Below are 15,627 nucleotides of genomic sequence, written 5' to 3'. Positions count from 1 at the left end.
TGCGTTTCACACGTACCCCTACGGCACCAATACATTTGGGATACAAGGCATACACACGCCAGGAATGTGGGCTTACAGACTGGCCCTGCATGTTACCTTTATATTGGTGTGTGTGTAGGTCCAGGCCAGCAGTGTAATGCTCCAAGGGGGTGGGTGGGTGGGTGCAGAGGATTCCCAGCAGTGGCCACACATATAGGGGTGGGTGCAGATTAATACCAGCAGTGGACAGAGACATGGGTGTGGATGCAGAGGACTCCCAGCAGTGGACAGAGACATGGGAGTGGGTGCAGATGAATACCAGCAGTGTCCAGACATATGGGGGTGGGTGCACAGGACTCCCAGCAGTGGCCTGCAATATGAGGGGTGTGTGCAGCTGAATACCAGCAGTGTCCAGACATATGGGGGTGGGTGCACAGGACTCCCAGCAGTGGACAGAGACATGGGGGTGGGCACAGAGGACTCCCAGTAGTGGACAGAGACATGGGGGTGGGTGCAGATGAATACCAGCAGTGTCCAGACATATGGGGGTGGGTGCACAGGACTCCCAGCAGTGGACAGAGACATGGGGGTGGGTGCAGACGACTCCCAGCAGTGGACAGAGACATGGGGGTGGGTGTAGAGGACTCCCAGCAGTGGAAAGAGACATGGGGGTGGGTGCAGAGGACTCCCAGCAGTGGCCTGCAATATGAGGTGTGTGTGCAGATGAATACCAGTAGTGTCCAGACATATGGGGGTGGGTGCAGAAGACTACCAGCAGTGGACAGAGACATGGGGTGGGTGCAGACGACTCCCAGCAGTGGACAGAGATATGGGGGGTGTACATCATTGTGGGCATCTCACAAAAAGATACGGACTGGTCTCACACACCACCTGGTGTCATGCTTCATCATTGACCAGTCCTCGCCCTCCAAAACCTTCGTTTGATGGAGGACGGGCATACACTTGACGACAAGGATGCACTTCTAAGTGATGGAGTGGGGGCCCGTGACTATGTGAGTGAAGTTAAAAATCATTATAGTAGTCAGTAGCAATTCTTTAATGTGAGATGAAAACTATATGATATTAAAATATAAGTGCGACGGTGATTGGGATGTTTATTGTTCCCAACCGTCTAGTGAATGATCTCGTGGATGGTCGACATGTTTCTGCCTGGGTGGCCCCGAAGGGTCCGCGGCATTCATCAGGACCTAGATAGAAGAATAATGGGCTCCGTTCTTACCACAATTGGTAATGTGTCACCACTGCGGGAGTGTGGTATAGGTCACACTTCACCGTCTAAGGGCTGCTTCCAATAGTGAAGCCCTAATAGTTTGGACAAGTTGCCTCATGGGAGAAGAGGCGGAGAAGAAAACCACAGTTGTGTTTCCTTGTAACTCGTGATCAGCGCGTCCTGCAACCTATGCGTCCGCTCCCGGTCCTCCCGGGAGGACCGGGAGCGGACGCATAGGTTGCAGGACGCACTGATCCTTTTGTGATGAACATTTAATATTGGAGGCTGCTGCTCCTAGAACCCCATGCCTCTAGTTCCCCCCTCCACACATCCAGTGCAGTTTTCTTGTGATTGGGTGTACATCATTATCAGTTGACCACACCTACATGGTGGTATGGACGCATCCCTAACTTTGGACTATGATGATAGTGCTATAATAACACATCACTGACAGCAGTGTCCCACTCCCAGGAGGATGGATGTATTTCACACACTGCATGACACACCACATGTGGGTGAGAGGACATATTACACATGCATACCCGCCCATGGCAGATGCAGCACAATACACACCCTGATATCGTGCCACAAGACTGTATAGTCATGTAACTGCCTACAAAACTAAGATAGCCAAAGGAAACACACACTGTCACGCACATCCCAGGACTGATAGGAATGTCCAGGTGCTGGTGCAGCCACCAAGATGTTGTCTCTCATGGAAGGAATAGGGTGGAATTCCCCTAGATACAATGCCCACAATTGCCAGTCAGGTGCCCAAATTCCCTGCATAACAAGTACCATTTGTGTGGTAGGCCGTGATTACACACATGCATAGTGCTGAAAAGGGGGAATTTGTCCATGAAGGCATTTCGACATACTCAAAACACAACACGTCAAGCAATTGATGAGTATACTTGTAGTGATAATCCAGTTAAAGGTGGTGCACCCTCTGGGGGTTAAAATTAATATTTGTATGTCTGTATGACCCAACACAATGTCCATTACAGTTGTCATATGTTGCATGTTGTTAGCATGTTTGACTGTTCTTATTGTATTCCCTGTAGCACATCACTCATGTGTATGTCTGTTCTCTGTCTTGATGGGTGTGATCACAGAGCAAGTGTAATTGGATGAGGATGTCGCCCATTCTACCCCTTCATTGCCATGGCACACTCATGTTGTTGTGCATGTGACATCAACACTTTATTGGCATTGCATTGGCAGGTACCTGGTCTGACATACACATTGTTGTGTGCTGCCGTCTTGCCCATAGCTGACATATTTGTCATTGTTTGTGCTTAAGTGACTACAGCATTGTCACATCAGTGCTGTGTTGTAGAATGATTCATGTACAGTGTTAGTGATGCATGACATGTGCTTATTGATCATTCCAATGGCACATGCATCATCTTTGTAGGTATTCCAATTTTCTGTTGTTACTTGACTGTGTATGCTTTGTGTTGTAGCATTCCCTGCACTGTTGATACATCAGTTATTGCATTTGTAATATCCTCTGTATCCTCATTCTCAAAAACCACAAGTGGGTGCAGTGCAGATTAGTAATGTACATTTGATACTGTTATCAGTTCCCTGTTTTCTGTGTCTTGTACTGCACAGTTGTGTAGGATTTCACATATTATGATGGATTTGTATCTGTGTGGCCCCAGCTATAATGATGCATCAGACTTACAGTGTATGTTGTACTACACTCTTGTATGTAAACCGACCTGTAGGTGCTCCTGGGATGACACATGACACACTTGTTGGTTCTCATTGAGGGACCATACACAGTAATTGGCTCAGATGCCCAATATGTTGTCCCATTCCCAACCTTCCTTTAATTGGTGTCATGCCCCCTCAAGGTGTGAGATCTGTGTGGCACTGTTGTTTTGTAAACTTACACTTACCAGATTAAACAGCTTCAGAAGTTTGTATTTAAGAAATGCTTGTGATGTGAGATTTGTTGAGAGAGATTAGAAAAAACATTTTGCATGGTCACATCCCTCCTTGCTGTTCCAGCAGCAAAAACTGTGGCGTGTCTTGTATCAGCTTCTTCGTCCTGGGCATTCTCGAGATTTTCCTGCTCCTCCTGGTCTTCTGACAATGGTCTGTTTGTCCGTACACAGATTTTGTGCATAATGCAACAAACCATTATAATTTTGCAGGCCAGTTCAGGCCTAAACAGGAGTCTCCCCCTCCCCCGAAATGTCATTGCACCAGAAACTTGATTTTAGAACTCCAGAGGTCTGTTCAACTATGGCCCTTGTGCTTCCCAGTACAACATTGTAGTCTCTCTGAGCCTGTGTGTGGGTCACTTTGATGGGGGTATTCAACCATGGTGAGAGTGCATATCCTTGCTCACGTGAAACAGAAAGTGTATAGATAATGTATAGATGTGTCTATTAGTGCCTGCTGTGTTTGCTGAGTGACTTTTTTGGTGTGTGTGCATTGTACAACTTTGTACTTTCTGCTTTGTCATGTGGTGTTTCAGACAATTGACCTGCATCACTGAAATTGACTTGCCTATACTTAACAGCCTACACATCACCAGGATGGCATTGGCCTGGTCCTGGGTATTACCTCCATGTTGTGACTGTCAGGAACACTCAAAAAAATTAGAGGTGATTTAAAGGGCCATTACACCAACAGTACATCACTTATGCACAGATTTGTAGGTTGCTCCATTCGCACATGGGCTTGGTGAAGCAGCCACCTTGACTTTTGGCAGATTACTATGTTCAAACATCATCAAGAAACATCATTTACTCGGAGGCAATGTGTAAAGTATTTGTGCAACATTTCAAAGAGTAACACAGTGGAACACATCATAAAAAGAGAACACAACAGAATTAGAAAAACAAAGTAATTTTTAATAAATAAAACAAGGCAAAACAATACAAATCCAATCAGTAGAAACAAAGATACTCAATTTTCAAGATTTTACTAAAAATAGTGTAAAAAGGCAAAAAGGCATAAAGTGCCAACTGGGGATATCTGGACGCCCTGGACTGGGATAAAATCAGGTTGACCACAAGGAAGTGTGGGCCAGCTGGAGAGAGCTAGTTAGGTCCACTGTATAAAGTACATTCAATCCTGGTTTGCGAGGATCCAAATTGAAGACTGTGGTGCGAGGTCGTGTTGCGTTGTCATTCAGGATCCCGTCGATGAGGGTTTGCAATGTGAAGTCAGGATGCGTTGCGCAGCTAAGATAGTACTTGGGTTCCAAGGAGCTGTGAAGCTGGGATGCGGGTCCAGCGTCGTCCGCGAGGCTGCCATCGACCAGGGATGTATTGGCCTATGCCAAGGATGCATCACGCAACAGTTGTTCCAATGAGCCGATAGGTTGCGAAGCGATGCAGGTCTTTGTGGCAGTTCTGATCCTCCCAGTAGTGGAAATGTATTGGGTCTGCTTGGGGATGTCCGCCCACCAGAGGAGACGTGTCCATTTTGCTGGATCCACAGAGGCTGGCAGAGCTTATGGGGGTGCCACCACTTAGCAGGGTAGACTCACAGATAGCAGAGTCCAAGTGCAGGTGCAAGGTTTCTTTTAAGGCTTTTGTGTCCCTGAGGCTACAGATCAGGAGGCCAGCCAATTAGCCCTTGGAGTCACTCTGGTATCTGGGTTCAAGAGAGACAGGTCCATTCCTTGTCATCCAGACCACAGTGCAGCAGACACCAGGTCAGCACAGCAAGTCAGCAGCACAGCAAGCCAGTAGTCCAGCAGGGCAGCGGTCTGGCACAGTACCAGCCCTTCAGCAGCACAGCCGTCCTTATTCCTGGCAGAGTATTCACAGGTCCGGAATTATTGGAGGGTTGGTGTCTGAGGTATACTCAGTTGTGCTTTTGAAGTGGTGAAGATGTTTCTAGAGGTTGAAATCCACAGGCATCCTGCCTTCTCCGTCCTGGCTCCAGACTAAATACAGGGGGTATGCAGCCCTTTGTGTGGAGGCAGGACACAGTGTGTTTGGGTATAGGTGGGGCAGTGCCCAGCTCCTCCCTGCCATCCTCGCAGTGATGGCAGGATCAAGGCACACCAAAGCTCCCTATTGTGTGTGGCTGTCTAGGGGGAAAGCACAAAGCCCAACTGTCAGCTACACCCAGTCATGTGACCAAAGAAGACTACAGGCACTAAATGGCTCATGCAGGAAATTGCCAACTTTGTAGAAGTGGAATTTTCAAAACTGTCATTTAAAATCTGACCATAAGTTAAGATTTTAAATGAGGATTCCAGAGACGCAAAACATGAACAGGTTGTCTATTCCTATTTGATAATTACACTTATAAGATGTCATACGGTAACTCCAATGTTATCCTGTGGACAAAGTAGTCCTTGTAGTAGCGAAAAACAAATGTAAGTGTTTTTCACTACCAGGACATATAACACTTAAAAGTACATGTCCCACTTTTTAAGCACATTGCACCCTTTCCCCTGGCCTGTCCAGGGCCGACCCTAAGTCTGACATATGTATTAAAAAGGAAAGTTTGGGCCTAGTAAGAGGGTTTAATTTGCCAGGTTGAAGTGGAGTTAAAGCTGCACACAGATGCTGCCATGGCATGCCTGAGACGTCTTTAAGGTGCTACTTAGGTGGGTGGCACAAGCAGTACTACAGGCCCACCAGTAGCATTTAATCTACAGGCCCTGGGTATAAGTAATATCACCTTACTAGGCACTCATAAGTAAATTAAATATGCCAATTGGGTTTAAGCCAATTCTACTATGTTTTAAGGAGAAAGCACATGCACTTTAGCACTGGCTAGCAGTGGCAAAGTCTGCAGAGTCTTAAGGCCAGCAAAAATGAAACCTGAAAAAATGGAGGTGGAAGGAGAAAAGTATGGGTGAATATCACCCTTAGTCTGTCAGGTTTAATACATGGCTCTCCAGCTGAAGGTGGGGATAACTACCTAACCCCTTGGTAGCTATCATCACTAAGGCTGAAAACCCTGTATAGACCATCAGCATTGGTGTGGTTTGACCCAGGACAGTGTTCCAGCATAAAGTCCATTCCCTGTAGGGATATGGACTACCTCAACAGTTTGGGATTTTCAACCCCGATTTGCATGAGCCAGCTGAGGGGTCTGTGGTCTGTCTGAATCGGGAAGTGAGTCCAAAACTGGCATGGTCTCAATTGCTTCAGTGCCCAGATCACAGCAACGGACTCCCTTTCAATCTCACTCCACCTCACTTCCCATGGAAGTAACCTGCTAATGAAGGCTACTGGTTGGTTCAGGTCTTCCTCATTTAACTGTGCTAAGACAGCCCCTATGCCATGCTATGAAGAATTTGCCTGCACTTTGAACTCCTTGGAACAGTTAGGAGCCTTGAGTACGGGTGCTGTATACATTGCCTCCTTGAGGGTATCTGAGGTTTTCTGGTAGGTCTCTGTTCAGATCACCTGTCTGGGCTGATTCTTTGAAGTCAGCTCTGTTGAGGGCGCAACAATGGTGCCATATCCCTTAACAAACCTCTTATATTTCTTGGCCTGGAAGGGCTGCACCTCACCCCCGTCCACCATGTAGCCCAGATACACCACGGAACCCTGCCTGTCTGGCATTTACTAGCCTTGATAGGCAGTCCTGCATGCTGCAGGGCCTAAAGCACCTCCTTTAAGTGGTACAGGTGTTCATTCCAGCTGGAGCAATAGACAGCTTTGTCATCCAGTTAGGTGACACAGAATGCCTCCTTCTTCAGCTAGAACCCAGTTGACCAATCTCTGATAGGTGACAGGGGCATTATTCAAACTAAATGGCCTCATTCTAAACAGGAAGTGACCCTCTGGGTTGAGAATTCAGAACTCTCCTTTGACGACCCATCAGAGCAATCTGCCAGTCCCCCTGATGTCATGTAAAATGTAATGAAAAACTTTGTAGTTACCAGCCTGCTTAGCTCATCAGCACAAGGGATGGGGTGTGCGCCCGTGTTTGTGATGTGAGTCTTTTCTGGGGTCAGTGTAGGGAAGAGGTTGACACCCTCCACTGACCCATCATGCTGTTGGGCAAAAAGGAGGTCAGGGAGCGATTCACTTTCCTCTTTCACTTCCTCATCTGTCACCAGGAACATGCTCAGTTCGGACCACTCAAAGTGTGGTTTGAGGTGGTTCAGGTGGAGCATCCTGAAGAGGCTCCTGTGGGTCTTGAGACCCACCAAGTAGGTGGAATCCGTATTTTGCTACTTAACCTTAAATGGACCTGTCCAGCGATCTTGGAGTGCTCTGGGCTCCACAGCAGAGGTGGTTTCTCCATTAGGGCTGAGGGGCTGTGCCCCTCTGAAAGTCCTACTCATTTACACAAAAACATATTGAATAGATTTATTTATTTAGAGATATGATCATATCTCTAAATAAATCAATGTATTTAAGTCTGGGCTGGACTGTCTGTTTCAGACTGCCTGCCCCACCTCGCTCTGGAGCAGGAGACGGAAGCCAGGCAGTAAATCAATATTCGGAACTGTGATGCAGGACACAGGGCTTTCTGTTTTAAAGTCCTTCATTGCCTTTGGTGTCTATGGTTGTATGAACTCTGTGGGCCAGTGACACTGATTCAGTTTCAGGCATCCAAGACTTCATCTCTGTTTTATTTCAGGCCGTAGACGTCCGTCATTCAAAGGCATAGATCCCACTCTTTCTTCATACTTGAGAGTGGATGCAAGCACGTCTGATCTGGTGCCTTGTTCTCAGTAATAGTAAGTGTTTGCAAGTTAATGTTGTGTTATGTATATTGTGCTGAGACTCCTCATCATGCTAACCTCCCTCACTGTGACACCCCAGGCCCTCACTGCAGATAGCTGGCTCCATTAGAAGTGGAGCTGCTGTATATGTTTCCCTGGAAATGGATCCAAATAACGAGCAGGGTTATTGTTCCCTTGCAAAGTTGATCCAAATATCTGAGTCAAGCAAGGCGAGAAATATGTGCTTACAGTCGACAGTTCTCTGATGTATGACATTAAAACTGCCCATGTCTACATGCAGCTAAGTGAACACTGATGCCAAAAACATGGATTGACTTGCAAACAATGAATGTTAAAAACATTAAGGAAATGCATTTCAGCTATTTAGTTCCTCTCTTATTTCACATGCTTTACTTAATTTTGCATTCTCCAAGAGTTATTTATTTTATAATTTTCTTGTTGATCTATATTTTTTCTGTGCATACTTTGAGGCTTGAGCCATGTCAGATGTTTATAAAGGGCTTTGATTGAGCATGCAGGCGCTAAGGCTGAAGCCAAAGTGCGTGTCAGTGGGCTGCCTCTGTGCATAGCACACAGAACAATGTTCATGTACTCTATTTGCAACTGAAATTCTGTTGATATGTGTGTGAAGGGAGTACACAGGTGTCAAAATATTTGCAAGGCAAAAGTAAGAGAAATTAAAGTGCTTACATTTGAGAGTGTGCAGTGCATGTTTGGAGATGGTGAAGTGACAGAGATGTGAGGAAGTGCATTTGGGGAAGAGTGAAACGGGATGCTGAGGAGGACAGAGAGGTGGTTGAAGATGTGCGATGGACAACATATGCAGAAAAAAGAGGATACATATCTAACATAAAGCACACATATCTGAAGGCCAAAACTCCTTCCACAGGCCTCAATGCTATTTAATTCAGACACACAGTTACAGAATTGAAACATAGCCAATATTGATTATTTGTAAGAAATTGTTGTTACTCATTTATCTTAAAAAGCTAACATCCATTGACAAAGCCAATCATACTGACAGGCTTTAGGTGTATGTCAGTTGTTGTGTACTTTATCTGGACAATTACTTCTCAGAGAGAAACAAAAATACCAGTCAGGTGGCACACTATGGGAATCACATAAATGTATTTGACATGTTCCTTTATAGAGAGCCCCCACTTAAAGACCTGTCTGCACACATTTCTATATGACTGGTTGCAGCCAGCAGCTGTGGGTACTTCTTGAAGTCTGGCTAGAGCACATTTTTCCAAAGGTAATGCTGCATGCAGTGCAAGACACTGGGCAAGCATAAATTTTAAAGGGCCAAAGTTGTCATGCTGTACAATTTACACATTACAGTGACTGTTGAACATATTAATGCAGGAAGGTATGGAACAGTTTTTAATGTGTTTAAAATGTCAAGACTCTACGTTCCCACTACTTTATAAGCCTTGCTTCATCGCTACATTCATTTGCTTTAAAATGCACCATTTGCAAATCTTTTTATTAATTTCTTTCTTTGAAGAGAGACTCACCCTGGAACCAGTGTTTGCCAATTGAACTTGCACACTATATAAAAGTCATGCCCAAAGTTTACGGCCCACCACTTCAAATGTCACCAGCGCCACTGCTCCACAGGCTCCATAATCCACACTTTATGGCCAAGGTGAAACTCAATTAGAGTAAAATTCTGGTCATACCAGAGATTCATAAGTTCTGGACTGTCCTCAAGATTTCTTTTTGCCTTCTTCCAGAAGCGGTGAATCTGGTTGTGGAGGGCCAGCATGTAGCTGACCACATCTTGAGGGGGTTTCCTGGGGGGTTGCTCCCACCCCTCACTCACAAGTCTTAGAGTCTGCTAACAGGGTGGCCATAGGGGAGTTCAAAAAGGCAAAACCTAACCCCCTTCTGTGGCACCTTCCTGTAGGCAAAGAGAAGGCATGGCAGGAGGATATTCTATTTACACCTTATGGCCTCAGGTAGGCCCATTATCATGCCCTTCAGAGTCTTGTTGAATCTCTCCACAAGACCGTTGGCTTGGAGGTGATAGGGTGTGGAGAACTTATAGTTACTCTACACTCATCCCACATGCACTTCATCTATGCTGAAATGAAGTTAGTGTCTCTATCGGACACTACCTCCTTTGGGAACCCCACATGGGTAAAAAAAATCCCCATCAGGACTGTGGCCACTGCAGGTGCAGTTAGCAACCTCAGAGGGATGGCCACTGGGGTAGTGAGTGGCATGGGCCACCAAGACAAGGACAGACCTGTTGACCAAAGCTGTCTTGAGGGTCAAAGAGTGCAACAATATCAATGCCGACCCTCTCAAAATGTGTGCCAATGACAGCTAGTGGGGTCATGGGAGCCTTGCGCTTTTCCCTGATATCCCACTGGCCTGGCAGGTGGGACAGAATTTACAAAATACATCTGAGGACTTCTTCATCCGGGGCCAATAGAAGTGGGAAACAAGCAAGGCATAGGTCTTGTCTTCCCCCAGATGTCTTGCCAGGGGTATGTCATGAGCCAAACCCAGCAGGAAGGCCCTCTAGCACTGGGAGACCAACAACACATGGCTGGCCCAGGTCAAGAAACCTCAGGCTCGCTATATAGAAGGTAATTCTCCTAATAAAATCAGGTGAACTTCAGAGGTGCCACCTACTGTCTGGGCCTTTGCTTGCCATCTGAAGCCCTCCAGAGTGGAGCACTCTTTCTGCACCTTGCACCATTCGGCAATCTCAGGCAGGTCACCCAGGGTGGCAATGTGCTCCCCGATTGGCTCAGGGGCGTCCTGATCAGGTGCCCTGTCAACCTGGACTGGGGGAAGTTCAGGGGCTAGTTTGCCACACCCCTTGCTCCCATGCTTCTTGGCAGCTGCCTGGGCCATTGTTTTAGGCTCCATGAGCCCTTGACTCCCACCCCCGGGTAGCAATGGACCCTTTAGGAAATCCAAAAATCACCTAGTGTGACCTGAGCTCTACCTCTGGCCAGATAGTGTGCTACAGATTGTTGCCTACCAGACATTCTACAGGCATGGTAAGGGTTACAGCTACTTTTAGAGAACCTCAGACCCCCACCACTCAAAGGGAATATGTGCCACCAGTAGATGACTCTCATGGTTATCTGTGACTATGACTTGGTGAAATATGTTAGGGAGGACCTGCTCTGTGGATACCATCTCACTACTCACAGTAGTCATGCTGGATCCTGTGTTTCTCAGAGCCTCCACCCAGTTGCCCATTGATTGTGACCCACTGCCTGTACTTAGAATTATTGGTAGGCATATGGGCTAATATGTGAAGTATTTGTGCAACACTTCAAACAGTAACACAGTGAAAACACACAAAACATAGCCTGCAACAGAATTAGGAAAACAGAGTAATAATGAATAAATAAAACAAGACTAAAAAGACACAAATCCAATCAGTAGAACCACAGATATTCAATTTTGAAGAGTTTGGTAAAAATATCAGCAAAAGGCATAAAGCTCCAACTTTGGACATCTGGTCGTGCCAGACCAGGGCAAAGTCACAAGTTCAGGCCGACCATGATAAAGCACGGGCCAGCTACAGGGACCCAAGTACCTTCAATCCTGGTTTGCGGAACGGTTTGAGGATCTGCTTCGCAGATACATCGCACAGCCAAAGTGATTTGTTGGTTCTGAGATACAGCGAGGCTACAATGCAAGGTCCTATTGCGTCAACATCAAGGATTCCGTCGATGAGCGCCTGCGCAGCAAAGTCCAGTTCAGGGTTGCGCAATCCAGACAATGCGTTGGGTCCAAGGAGCTGTCAGGCTGCAAAGCAGAGTCCGTCGTCTTCTTTGAAGCAGCAGTTGACTAGGGATGCGAGGGTCGGCTATGAGGATGCGTCGCACAATAGCAATTCCGATGCGGTGATGGTCTGCGATGCGATGCGGGTTTTTTTAGTGATTCCAGTCCATGCAATAGTAGCGATGCATTGGTTCTGCTCAGGGTTATGCTGCATAGCAGATGACATATTTTGGTTCCACTGGATCTACAGAGGATAACAGGGCACCTTAGGCCCACTTCCAATGGTCCATGACTGGGGTGGCACCACTTGACTGGGCAGGCTCGCAGATAGCAGAGTTCAGGTAATAGGTGCAAGGTTTGTGGTATAGCTTGTTGTGTCCTTGAGGCTTCGGATCAGGAGGCCAGCCAGTTTGCCATTGGAGTCACTATGGGATCTGGGTTCAAGAGATGCAGGGCTGGAACTTCTCAACCAGGCAAGAGGGCAGAAGGCAGCAGGTCAGCACAGCAAGGCAGCAGCACAGCAGAGCTTTATTCCAGTAGGGCAGCAGTCTGGCAGAGTGGCAGTTCGTCAGCAGCCAAACAGTCCTTCTACCTGGTTTACTAAAGGGTTGGTGTCTGAGGTCCAGTATTTATACCCAGTTGTGCCTTTGAAGTGGTGGAGAAGTTTCTAGAGGTTGCCCTTTGAAGTCCCAAGGCATCCTGCCTTCCCTGTCTTGGCTCCAGAGTAAATACATTGGGTATGCAGTCCTTTTTGTGGAGGCAGGACACTGCCTACTAAGGTGTAAGTTGGGCGGTGCCCAGCTCCTCCCTCCCATCCTGTCAGTGATGGTCCATTCAGGCTCACCTAAGCTCCTTATTGTGTGTTGCTGTCTACGAGGAATGCATAAAGCCCAACTGTCAGCTACACCCAGCCATGTGACCAGAGACAAGCTACAGGCACTAAATTGCTTAGGCAGGAAAATGCCAACTTTCAAGAAGTGGCATTTTCAATATTGTAATTTAAAATCCAACTTCACCATAAGTTACAATTTTTTATTGCAGCTCTAAAGACACAAAACATGAACTGAGTACCTGTTCCTATTTGAGATTACAGTGTATTAAATGTAATAAGGTAACTCCAATGTTACCCTATGGGAGAGGTAGGCCATGCTGTATTGAAAAATGAACAGTAGAGTTTTTCACTACTAGGGCATGTAAAACTTCAAAAGAACATGCCCTACTTTTTAAATACGTTGCACCCTGCTCTCTGGGCTTTTCAGGCCCTATCCTAGGTGTGGCATATATCTTTTTAAAAAAGATGTTTGGGCCTGGCAAAAGGTTTATTTTGCCAATCCAAAATGTCAGTTTAAAACTACACACACAGGCTGCCATGGCAGGCCTGAGACAAGCTTAAAGTGCTAATTAAGTGGGTGGCGCAATCAGTGCTGCAAGCCCACTAGTATCCTTTCATTTGCAGGCCCTGGGCACTGGTAGTGACACTTTATTAGGGACTTACAGGTAAATTAAATATGACAATTGGGCATAAACCAACCTTGCAATGTTTTAGGAGAGAGCACAGTTACTTTATCACTGGTTAGCAGGGGTAAAGTGTGCAGAGTCCGAAAACCAGCAAAAGGGAAGTCAGCAGAACAGGAGGGTTGAAAGCAAATTTTAGGAGGAAAACAATGCGAGGATGCCAGATCTAGCAGGAGGTAATTCTTTGTATGATGGGTACCTATGAGTAAATACTAGCACTACCATACTACATGTAATTCTTGGCAAACTGGTACTCCTTTTTCAAACTGCTGATGCTGGCATAGGGACTACAATGAAAAACTGCTGGCACTGGCATATAGGAGACACTTCTTGGTATGGGGGTACAAATGTCAAAGTGATACCACTGACTGTACGAAAGTGACTCTGTATATACTGTTCCCAAATAGGTACAGTGTGTACAGAGTCCACAGCCCCCAGAGGTTTGGCAGAGGCTAAAGTTAGATATAACCTTACTCGCTAAAGTGGTAGCTTGATCGAGCAGTAAGGCAGTATCAGAGGACAGTGTAAAGCATTTGTTGTACACACTCAGTCAGCAAATGGTCTCACACACATTCAAGAACTGAACTCTAGGCCAATGGTTTGTATATAAAATATATGGTTGTTTTATTTTAGAACCAACAATAGGAATCAAAATATACTTTCTCAGAATGAGATGCTTTAGTTACATACTTTGCAAAAGGCAATTGACTTGGAATGCAATAGTTACAGTTTGTTGTAATAAGCAACACAATTTCAAACACAATAATACATTGAGCTCAATGGAAATTTTAAGTTATATGCAATTGATTACTTTCAGGATTACTTTTCTAACTCCAGGACAGGATCATAGATTCAGTCCTGAGATAGTTCTTGGAAACAAGTGAGTAAATACGTTTTAGTTACTGTTGTGATTTTTAAGCAATATTTTGCTAATTTAAAAGTTGACACTTAGAAACTTTTTCTAATCAAATTACCAATGTTATCCTATGGGAGGAAATTCACTTAGCAGGTAAGTAGGGTTATGGTTACTTTTTCTAGGTCAGTGTTGGATCCTGGATCCAGCACAAGTGTACCACCTGTAAGCAGTTGAGAAACTGCGTTTAAGTTATACAGGCGATTTTTAACGAATATTTATACGTTTGCAAATACGACACAAGAAGAAATTTCACGGAAAAACAGTCAATGGTTTCCTATGGAAGAAAATTCAAGTTACGGGTAAAGTATGTTCTCGTTACTTTTGTAATCCAGTGCTGGGCTCCTAGGCTCAGTACTGGGACATCTATCTAAAACAGGTAAGTAATTACGTTTTCACAGTTGGTACGATTTTTAAGGAATATTTGCAGTTTGCAAAAATAGACACAAGAAATTTCACAGAAAAACAGTCAATGGTTTCCTATGGAAGAAAATTGAATTAGTGGTAAGTACGGTTGTAAGTACTTTTCAGGGTCGGTGCTGGGCACCAAGATCCAGCACTGGGATCTCTCATAATAGCAGGTGAATATTTCCGTTTTCGTTACTCGGTTGATTTTAGGTGAATATTTTAAAGTTTAGAAACTCCACACACAAGAAATTTCAAGAGAAAACAGTCAATGTTACCCTATGGAAGAAAAGTGAGTTACCGGCTTTTGGGTAAGTACTCGGCTGGCAGAGTTAAGGTTCTGGGCATAGACTCAGGGGTCTCCCAGGGTCAGGTGAGTACAGTTGTTACACCCTCAGCGGCACAGGGGCAGCCAGGTGCAGAGTGAGTTAGGCCCAATGTTATCCTATGGGATGCAGGGGGCCCTTGGTTGGTGGCTGTGAGAGCTGGGCTCCTAGTCCCTTGCTATGGGCAAATGGGGAAGTGGGTAGGAGTAGAAGTTGCACTGCCAGGGCCACACTGGGTGGCTGGGTGCAGGGTGCTTTTGAGCCTTCGGGCGCTCAATGGATTGCAATGGAAAAGCTCAAGGACGAACAAAGGCTGCAAGCTCGGTGACGAAGATTCTTCAGGTGTGATCACCACTTTGAGAAGTAAGTTGGGTAGTTGGAGGATAGGTAGGTACCCACGAGTCAGGCACAGGGGGCCGCAGGGTGCCGGGTGCAGGGGTGCCTTTTGGTGTCAGGAAATTTTACCCTCTGGTGATCGCGGTTGGGGGGGTCCCTGGTTCTGAGGCTGCAGGCGTCGTCAGGAGCATCGAGGTGGGTCCTTGGGTGCCGGATTCGGGGTCACAGTTGCCGGGGGGACGTCCTCGGGGTCTTTGTCCACTCCAGCACAGGCCAGGGTTGGCGGGTGCAGTGTGTGCAGGGTTCACGGTTCCTGGCTGATGCCAGTGGTTAGATACTTGCTTTGAGCAGAGCCACTGCTCGTGGGAGCCCCAGATGCTCAGAGTCACAAGGTAGCCAGGTCCTCCGGGGTTTGTGAGGTTGCTGGCCACAGGAGGTGCCGAGATTTAGCAGGAGCAGGTTCGAGGGTCGACAGGCCGGTAGG

This window comes from Triturus cristatus, chromosome 1_2 (assembly GCF_964204655.1).
Source record: "Triturus cristatus chromosome 1_2, aTriCri1.1, whole genome shotgun sequence".
Classification (NCBI taxonomy): Eukaryota; Metazoa; Chordata; class Amphibia; order Caudata; family Salamandridae; genus Triturus; species Triturus cristatus.
The sequence above is the reverse complement of the archived record's forward strand: the minus strand, read 5'-3'. Positions refer to the sequence as shown.